Source organism: Castanea sativa, chromosome 4 (genome assembly GCF_040712315.1).
Source record: "Castanea sativa cultivar Marrone di Chiusa Pesio chromosome 4, ASM4071231v1".
In the NCBI taxonomy this organism is placed as follows: domain Eukaryota; kingdom Viridiplantae; phylum Streptophyta; class Magnoliopsida; order Fagales; family Fagaceae; genus Castanea; species Castanea sativa.
Genome location: NC_134016.1, coordinates 22,766,589 through 22,777,328, shown reverse-complemented (window position 1 = coordinate 22,777,328; position 10,740 = coordinate 22,766,589).

Below are 10,740 nucleotides of genomic sequence, written 5' to 3'. Positions count from 1 at the left end.
AATGATATAGATGCACATCATTGGATCCAAGCTATGAAATCTGAATTGGATTCTATATATTCCAATCAAGTTTGGGATCTTGTAGAGGCACCTAACGACATTAAACCTGTTGGCTATAAATGGGTTTACAAGAGGAAGAGAGGGATAGATGGAAATGTTGAAACCTTTAAAGCAAGACTAGTGGCGAAAGGGTATATACAAAAAGAAGCCATTGACTATGATGAAACTTTTTCGCCAGTAGTCATGCTTAAATCTATCAGAATTCTCTTATCCATTGCTGCTCATTATGATTATGAGATTTGGCAAATGGATGTCAAGACTGCATTTCTTAATGGCAATCTTGAAGAGGAAATCTAGATGTTGCAACCAGAAGGTTTCATAGCAAAGAACCAAGAGCATATGGTATGCAAATTGAAAAGGTCCATTTATGGACTTAAACAAGCACCTAGGTCATGGAACATTAGATTTGATCAGGCAATCAAATCATTTGGTTTTGAACAAAATCTTGATAAACCATGTGTGTACAAAAGACATCAAGACAAAGTAGTAATGTTCCTAATGCTTTATGTTGATGACATTCTACTCATTGGAAATGATGTAGGAGTAATGTCATCAGTTAAAGTTTGGTTGTCAAGTCGATTTGATATGAAGGACTTAGGTGAAGCTAACTATATTCTAGGGATCAAGCTTTGGCGAGATCGAAAGAATAGGATGTTAGGTTTGTCACAAGCTAGATATATAGATAAGGTTCTAGAACGGTTTAACATGCAAAACTCCAAAGAATAATTACTTCCTTTTAAACATGGAGTTCCTCTGTCTGATGACCAAAGGCCTAACACTCAAGAGGGAGAACATATGATGAGACAAGTTCCTTATGCTTCTGCAGTGGGAAGTCTCATGTATGCCATGCTTTGTACTAGACCAGATATTTGTTATTTAGTTGGTATGGTCAGCCGATATCAATCAAATCTAGGACCAAAACATTGGCAAGCTGTAAAGCATATTCTCAAGTATCTACGGAGAACGAGAGATTATATGCTTGTTTACCGTTGTGAGGATTTGGTTCCCATTGGCTATACAGATTCGGATTTTCAGTCGGATATATATTTCAGAAAATCCATGTCGGGATGTGTTTTCTCCTTTGGAGGTGGAGCCATAAGTTGGAGTAGTGTTAAGCAATCTTGTATTGTTGACTCCACCATGGAAACCAAGTATGTTGTTGCTTGTAAAGCAGCAAAAGAGGCTGTTTGGCTCAAGAAATTCCTTTATGATCTTGGTGTTATGAGAATTGAGCAAGTTCCTATTACATTGTTCTGCGACAATAGTGGAGCAGTTGCACAATCCAAGGATCCAAGGAATCACAAGAAAGGAAAGCACATAGAGAGAAAGTATCACATCATTCGAGACATTGTTGCTCGTGGAGATGTGGTAGTAGCAAAGATTGATGGTGCAAAGAATCTAGCAGATCTCTTTACCAAAGTTTTGCCCCAAAGGACTTTTGAGTCACATTTGGAGGAGATGGGAGTTAGATTAGTGCACAATAGTCGTTAGGGCAAGTGGGAGATTGTTAGGATGTGTATCCTTAAATCCTATTGTTTGATGTTATGTATGTTATTATGTATGACTTAATGTTGTGTTTAATAAAATTGTTTTGCTATTATCTAAAATAATGGTAACATGAATATTGAGACATTATCATCTAGTCCATAAGATGCATAGTATGTGATTTATGTGAAAAGTCACAAAAGATATAAATCATAAGTTCTTTGTAAACTTAGAATTTTAGTTCGTAGTCGGTGATGAAATTTGGTATTTCATCTACGAAGACTATAACATATTAATTAAGATGATTTGTCTTGATCATGGAAATGGAGATTTCTAGTTGATATGTTGATGTGTTTTAAGAATCAAAACATATTAAACTGGACCGGTGTGAGATTTATTATTCTTCAAACGACTGTCAAATGAATAATAAACTCATGACTTATATTTACATGAACTCTTAATCCTGAGAGAATAATGGACCTGATCTTGAGGTGTAGATTGCTTTGATATATTAGGAGTGAGATCTAAAGAAACGATCAAAACCTTAGTATGTTGGGCAACCACATTTAGTGTTGATAGAACATATATTCTTAAGATAGAATTCATAGTCTCATAATGAAGATACAAAATATTCCTTTGAGATAAGTTTAATGAGTTTGTTATTCAGAATGTTAGGCCTAACTACTTTAGTAAATAGTTACTAGAGTATATATTTATAAAATTGGATTTCATAAATATATGATGAATAACTTAAAGGATTAAACCGGGTACTCAAGGATAAGATGTAGTAATTTACAAAGTGACAGTCTACATTCATGACTTTGTGTAACTACGAATATTTTATGAAGGGGTTGCATGTATAATAAAGTCTTGGGATATAATTTATAGATAAGGTCTAGAGTGCAACTATATTTATATAGTGGTATTAAATATAGTTAATGGTAACTTTGGACTTGTCAAGAGTTTATAGAAAAGCCCAAGGCCCATTGGAGCTAGTGTCTTATTGGTCATTTTTGGTCCCACTCCAAGCCACACACTTAAGCCCAATTGAAAAGGCCCAAAAGGCCAACCCAATTAGATAATCAGTTAAACATAAAAGGAAAAACACACAGAACTTTCTGTAGAAAATTTTAGAAGAACACTATTATGAAGTGGTGTATGTAAGTATTAGATACTTTGACATTTTCCCTTTGGAACTGATTGAGAGACCAAACATCTTAGGCGTTAGTGGAATTGGAGTGAAGATTGAAAGTGTTCCCAAGCGATTTTGATCTTAGTTTTGAAATTCACCGCTCCAAGGTACACTATTTTGTTCTTAAATTCTGAAACTTATATAGTACATGTTAACTTATATGAATGAAGTAGATCCGTTATTTTTCCGCTGCGCACATGCATATTTCCATCATTTTATAATTAGGAAGGGTTGGTGCTTTGATTTCAGAGGTTGATGGGAGTGAGGAGCAAGTAAAACAATTAAAAGTTCGGTTTTTCCCCTAGCTGCTTGTAAGAGCAAGCAAGGCCAATTTAACAAAAAACCATCTCTCTCCCATTTTTTAGCAAAATTACCTCATTCATGTGCTCAAATTGAAGCCCCAATTGACTAACTGCTATAAAATTAACCTCACTTAAAAATTCAAAATGTTCTAAGGGATATTCATGAAATAGTGAGTAGATGTCATTCTTTGGAAAAGAGGTTAACCCAATTATAACTAAAAGGCCATAAATTAGGTTCCAAATAGTATTAATAGGCCCCAATTACCTCAATTTTGGAATTAACAGGCCCAAAATAATGACTTAATTATCCCAACTAAGAAGATGAGTGCACTAATTATTTATGGATAATTAATTTAGATCATCTAATTAATTAATGCGTGCAACCTTACCATAAGTTGTAGTCCTTGCCAATCATATTATGGCACGTCATTAATTTCAAATTGATTATAACTATAAGAAACCAAAATTAGCTATTCATAATCACATTACATATTATCAGACTTAATTTGTGAGAATGCATCTTGGCCAATAAATTTGATTTGGCGATAACTTTTAATCCGATGGTCTAATTAAGACCCATTACTGGTCATTTTGATCGTTACAACATCAAGATTACTTTGATGATATGAAATTAAGCATCTAATGGCTAGAATTAAGATGGAATCTCTAGGGTGAAATTACTCTTTTGCCCTTTTATTTGAAGTTAAATATGGGTTGCAATTTTCTCCACAAAAAAAAAAAAGAAAAAAAAAGTGGGTTGCAAAATGGGTGACTACAATTACTAACAAGACTCCATGATTAAATTTAAGTGAATAATAAAGATAAATAAAAGACAACTAGACTTATAAATAAATAACATGTCGCTTACTATGTAGGTTAGGTTAGGTTAGGTTGTGAAATTTGTTTTTATAGTGGGTCGGGTTGGTTTCGGGTTATAAGATTCACAATTTTGCTTAACTCATCCCTTCCCACCTATATATAAAATCTTAAAAATATATTTAATATATATTTGAAAATATATTATACAATTTTGTTATTTACTTTTTTACCCCTTCCTAAATAAAACTCAAACCCTAAGTTCTGATCATATATTTTGTGTTGGTCTTGTGTTATGTTTAGAACTATTTGGTTATAAATTTGCTCTTATTTATTGTGGTATTATTCTAATTCTCAATTTAATATTAATAATAGAAATCAAAAAAAAAAAAAAATATATATATATATATATATATATATATATATATATATATATATATATATCCAACTCACTGGTTCAACCTGATCAATGTGGATTGGGTTGGTTTTTTCTAACTCACCATGTGAGTTGGGTTGAAAAAATTCCAACTCGATCCAACCTAACCTATGCACACCCCTTTACATGGTTGCCACATAAGTTGTGACTATGCTCCTCCATTACTTCCTTTCACTTCTTGTTTTTGTTTTTGTCCTTAGACTTTTGTTTCTCATCATCCCTACAATACTTGGCAAACTTTAGTCTACCAAGGCATCAATAGTAACCATGGCAATAGCAAATCACGAACCCCCAACCTTCATAATTCCATTTAAGCCCACTAAAAAATTGATTCATAATGTTGAAATAGTTTTAAGGTTAAAGTTGAACTATAGAAAATGTAGGTGAAAACTTTATAATATATTCATTTTAGGTGGCATTTGATACGGGATAATGTTTTAGAATTCTGGGAAATGTTGAAAATTTCTTATATTTGGTTACAAATCACACAAGGGAATCGGATGTCAAGGGTACCTAGATTCCCACTTAACCCCATTCTTTTAAATATATGAATTCCCATTGAAACGGGTAGGTATCCAAATTCATGAACTTTTAAAAAAATTACATTTGTTATAAATTGATAATTTTACCATTTTTCACTTATCATTTAACCAACGGAGATAAAACATAATACAAACCATCAGTATCTATTCCTCTCTTTTTTTTAATCTTTTTCCACCACAACAATATAAATGCTAAAATAAAATTTTATATATATATCCTATTTGGGATTGGTTATTTGTTAAAAATAAAATTATATATATATATATATATATATATATATCCTATTTGGGATTGGTTATTTGCTAAAATAAAATATTTATTTTTATTAATGGAACATGATGTTGTGATTTTCATAAAGAACAAAAATTTAAATATCTATTTTTGTATTATACATCATTTTGAAATGTTAAGTTATAGTTTTAATGAATTTGTCTTAATTTATAGTTTATATTTTGTTAGTTATTATTTATTTAAAGGAATATTTTAGTATTTTGATATTGAGTTTATGAATCTAAGGATATAATATGGGAAAAATAAATAATTCATTTAAGATTCCTATGAATAAACCAAATATAGAAATAGTTATATTCTAAAGTATCTAGATTGCAAGACAATACATTCTAAGAAATCTAGATGCCAAGAGTAATGTAGATTCTTTCTTACCAAACGCCATCTTAAGCATTATTTAACTACAATATGCCAAACACTCAAGACACTAAAGAGTTCTTCTATTGAATTATTATATCTAAAAAAGGGATACCACTAAAACTCTACTGTTAAAGTTTTAGTATTTACGACAATGCAAAATGGGCACCTTGGCGTCGGACTCGGAGCATCCTAATCATATGCATAATAGCATCAAAGCACATGGAGTCCGGAACCTGCAGCACCTTGAAAGTGTATGACAAGATGGTAATTCATGAGTGAGTAGATACTTCATACTGAACAGGGTTTATATATACATGTATATACCTGACTGATAAAGAACAGACTTACACCTTCTTTGCTGCTCCTAGCTAGTGTGCATTACGAGTTCTTGAGATATACTCATCATATTTCCATAATTTTAACATGTTTTGTTACAGTAGTGTTGGTTCATAATTTCTGTACTCCAACCTATGAACATTCTAAGAGAAGGTTGTTGTAACTTGTACATATTTCAATTATCATTTATATTGGGTGGGAGTTTAAAGGGTTATAAGTGATTAAATGTTAGTTAACCAAGAGAACCAATATAGCAGAATCCAAACTAAATGCTGCTCTCTGCGGCAATTTAATCATCTTTGCAAGAAAATAATATATATATATATATATATATATATATATATATATATATATATATATATATATATAGCTATAGCTTGATGATAGCTATTCGGATGATGAAATACTTGTTGTATGCGTGGTGTAATGATTTTCACACGAGGCTACAACTACAACTTTTTTGGATCAAGTGGTTGAGGTGAGAAAGTAGGGTACCTCTGCCAGTTTCTTCTCCTAATTAAAGATCTTGTGGTGTCGGTAATGCAAGCTACACTCTCACGTGCGACACTCAGACTATCTTCGTTTTACAACGAATCAATGTTAAAACTTTTACAATCACAAGATTATTAATTAACTAAACCTCATCTAGTAATGCCTTGACATATAAATATATCTTTCTTCTTTTAACTAAAATGATGGTTGTCAAAACCAACTTTTACAGACTCTGCTCTGCCCATGGGACAAAGCTGCATACTAATTTATTATTGCACTTGAAAGGTTCGAGTTTTCTTTTTCGTTTTTCATTATTTAACATTTTTATTCTTTTTTTATTATTAGAAAAGTAGTCCAGGATAAACATACACACCAAAAAAATAACAACGAATTTTTATCATGAATATAGGGTTTATGTCTATGTACTGCATTCTTTATCATTATTATCATCATGCATAACTTAAGATAAAGTATAATTTACCCTAAAAATTTACGCTGATTAGAAATTATTTAATTAATATTTTAACATTCTGTTTTACATGTAGGCTCCTTTAATAAGTAATTCTAAATATGTGGAAATTTTAACTTTTAAAAAGAAAATATAGAATGAAGACAAAAAAAGAGAGACTATGTTAGAAAGGGTGCATAGATATAAAATCATATTGGAGAAATTGAAGTGTGAAAAGAAGAAATAGAAAAGAGAAAGAAATAATACAAATAATAATTGTGGTTCAAGTGTTCAGCGTTAGCGGCTTGTGTCCACACCACCAAAAGAAGATCTCAAAAACTTTTATATATATATATAAAGAAAAAAACAAAAACAAGAAGACAAATATAGTAACTACAAATTCATTGTAGCACGAAAAATTATTAGATACTCTCGAAATACCATAAATGCATACTCTCCCCTCTCACATGAATGATGGGTCTTACCATGAATTTAATTAGTGAGACCCACCATTCATGTGAGAAAAGAGAGTACACAATTATGGTATTTTAGGAATACACAATAATTTCCCTTGTAGCACACAGTGAAGTATTACAAAAATTACGGTAGCACATAGCACGTGATACATATATTGTACAAAACCACCATTTACTATAATAATACTCTCCTAATATTCCTTAAAACCAAATAAGTTCAAGTTAAATTTTTTGTTCCATTAAAAAAATTTAAATTTTGTGTAACTTTGTCAATATTATACTATATAATAATTTTGTATTGCATAAATTTATTGGGATAAATTCCCTATTTTGTCTTCATATATTTTTATTATTTGTCAATTTTAAAAATGATCAAAGATTAATAATTATCTTCTACATAAAATGTATAATTTTTATGTTTTAAACTTATATATATATATATAATTAATGGATCACACAGTAAATAATAATATATTAATAAGAAATTTGACAAACATGTTAATAGTAAAGAGAATTTGTAAATAATAACAATGTGTTGTAAAAAGAAAAAAAAAACACAAATTAATTAGAAAGTTATTTAGTGGTATAACATTCATAAAGGTTACACTTGTGTAACTTGAAACTCAACCCTATATAATATATGCACATACATATATATTGGACATGATCAAATTGATATTTTGGTGTAGTTCTTTATGATTGTTAAGCCCTTAATAACTTATAATTGGATTGAAATTTTTAAAAAATATTAGTGTTGGATTACATATTGTCTTTATCCTTCACATATGTAACAAATTTAATCTTAATCGAATGAAATTTAATATTAGACCAACAAACTCATATTTTGTCTATAATTTTAAATTTTAAATTTTAAAATTTTTATAGATGAGATTGTGGGGGGTAAAAAGATCCTGATGGGAACGTGGGCCTTTTGGGCCGTGTTAAGGAAGGCCGACCTGACCCTGGGTTTGGAAGTTGTTAATACTATGGGTCGGCCCATGCGCCGAGGGTCCGAGGACTCAGCCGAGGGTGAACTTATCCTCGGACTGACACCAGAGAACCCGGGACTTCATGGTACAGGTTAGGGAATGACACGGTCAAGACCAATGGTTAAAAGGGGTGAACCCTTGAATGCCCCAGAAGCACCAGTGTTGAAGAAATGACAAAGACAAAGGCTGCTACCTCCACATTAAAGACCCTGCACCTACCACCCTGGCCGCATTAATGGGGAGGTGACACTTGAACAGTGGAAGGGAAACTTCTAGTTACTGTTCAAAGGCACTAAGAAAAGAAATATCTATACTAAGGGAGGAGTTGGGGGCAACACGTGTATAAAGTATTAAGAAGAAGAGTATTTAAGAGAGGACCTAGAACAGAAAGAGGAACGGAACTGTTTGTAACCTAAAAAGAAAAAAAGACAAAGAGAGAGAGATAATATAAGAACAGCTCTCGGCTTACGTCCGAGGAGACCTATTTACATTACTCTTTGCTGTTTCCTAATACTGGCAATCTTTAGTTTGTCATTTAATCTTCACTCACTTCTAACCTGGGTTTCAAGCCCACTCTCTACAAATTTTCATTGTTTAAGGCTCATTGGGCCTGAGCCCATAACTGTTCTTGGGTCCAGGTGCAATTGTGCACTTACAGAGATAATTTAATTATTTTTTAGTATCTTGAAACTTTGCAAGCATATATAAGGTATAAGGAAAAAAAAATGTAATTCAATTGTTGATTATTTTTAAAATACACACTCAATAAATAATTGTTGAGTAGAGTCACAAGGACAAAAGTTACACCTATTGATCTCTTAATAAACATCACAATAATTAATATATTTTCATTTAATATTTGAAAAACCCTACTATTGGATTATACATTCTCTATTCTCTTAAAAAGCAGGCTAAATTTTGTGTTAATATAATGTTGTTTATTATTTGATCCATAAACCTATGTTTTGTATACAATTAAAAGTTCAAAATTTTCAATTTTTAACCATTTTATATATGAAATTGGTATATATTTGTTATCATCTAATATTTTACAAGTATGCATGATACAATTAAGAAAAATAGAACTAAATGTAATTTAAAACTAGCCAAGGTGCCTATGAAAACAAAAATATATAGTTTAGATTACTTTTAAAAAAAGAAAAACAATATAGTTTAGATTCTTAAATGGTGAAATAAAAACATTGGTGCCAATCTTGGTGTAAAACCACATGTTCTTTAAAGTTTGTAAAAACTTGAGGAAAAACACTAATCACATCTACATTATACATCAAAAGGATTAGTTTAGTCATAATTGGGACTCCTTATAAGTTATAATTATTTATACAATATATTCAAATTAACACATTATATGCCTAATGTGGGACTCAACACATTCAACCCATTCAGTTCAATATCCAATACATCTTGAAAGTCACAAGGTTTAAGAGTTTTGTTTGGGGTACATATTTTACAACAAAACTCCAAAATCAATCTTAATGATAATTCTGTGAAGCTGGTTTGTACAATTAGCGTGCATTTGGGTAGTGGCCAGTGTGCGTTTCCAACATTTGCATTTTTGGCTAGGTCCCACGGCACTATTCACGACCTAGCCAAAATTGCAAAAATGCGCATACCAAAGCATTTTTGGGTCACACAGCATTATTCACACATTTAAAAATATTTTGCTACAGTATTTTTAGCAATAAGTTTTTAGTTTTTTACAAATAAATGATATCCAAGCACACCCCTTAGAGTAGTAAAATGTTGAATATAAATTATTTGTCTCAATTTTTGTGTGTTACTTTATGCTCCACCGACCATGGTATATTATGTGTTTTAATTTTTTTTTTCTTTTTTAATTTTTAAGTATTTTATAAAGAAAGTAAATATATTTTTCTATGAACCAAAAAGGGGGTGCCAGTGTGCGTTTCCAACATTTGCATTTTTGGCTGGGTCCCACGGCACTGTTCACTACCTAGCCAAATTGCAAAAATGCGCATACCAAAGCATTTTTGGGTCATACAGCATTATTCACACATTTAAAAATTATTTTGCTACAGTGTTTTTAGCAATAAATTTTCAGTTTTCTGCAAATAAATGGTATTCAAACACACCCCTTAGAGTAGTAAAATGTTGAATATAAATTATTTGTCTCAATTTTTGTGTTTTACTTTATGCTCAACCGATCATGGTATATTATGTGTTTTAATTTTTTTTTCTTTTTTAATTTTTAAGTATTTTATAAAGAAAGTAAATATATTTTTTTTATGAACCAAAAAGGGGGGGTGGCGAGGGCGACCATATGTGACTTACCTTTTGAGGCGTGACCTAACAGGAGCACCCCCCGCTAGGAAATGTTGGATTGAGTCATAGCTACTGTGATCAGGGTGTCACAAACCTCACCCTAGCACCCTAAAAGAGCCAGCCGATGAGGCGCAATGCATGCTAAGAACCCACCCCCCATATGGTACCCGCCACGACTCGAACGAGGGATCTTATGCATGCACGCAGGATCTC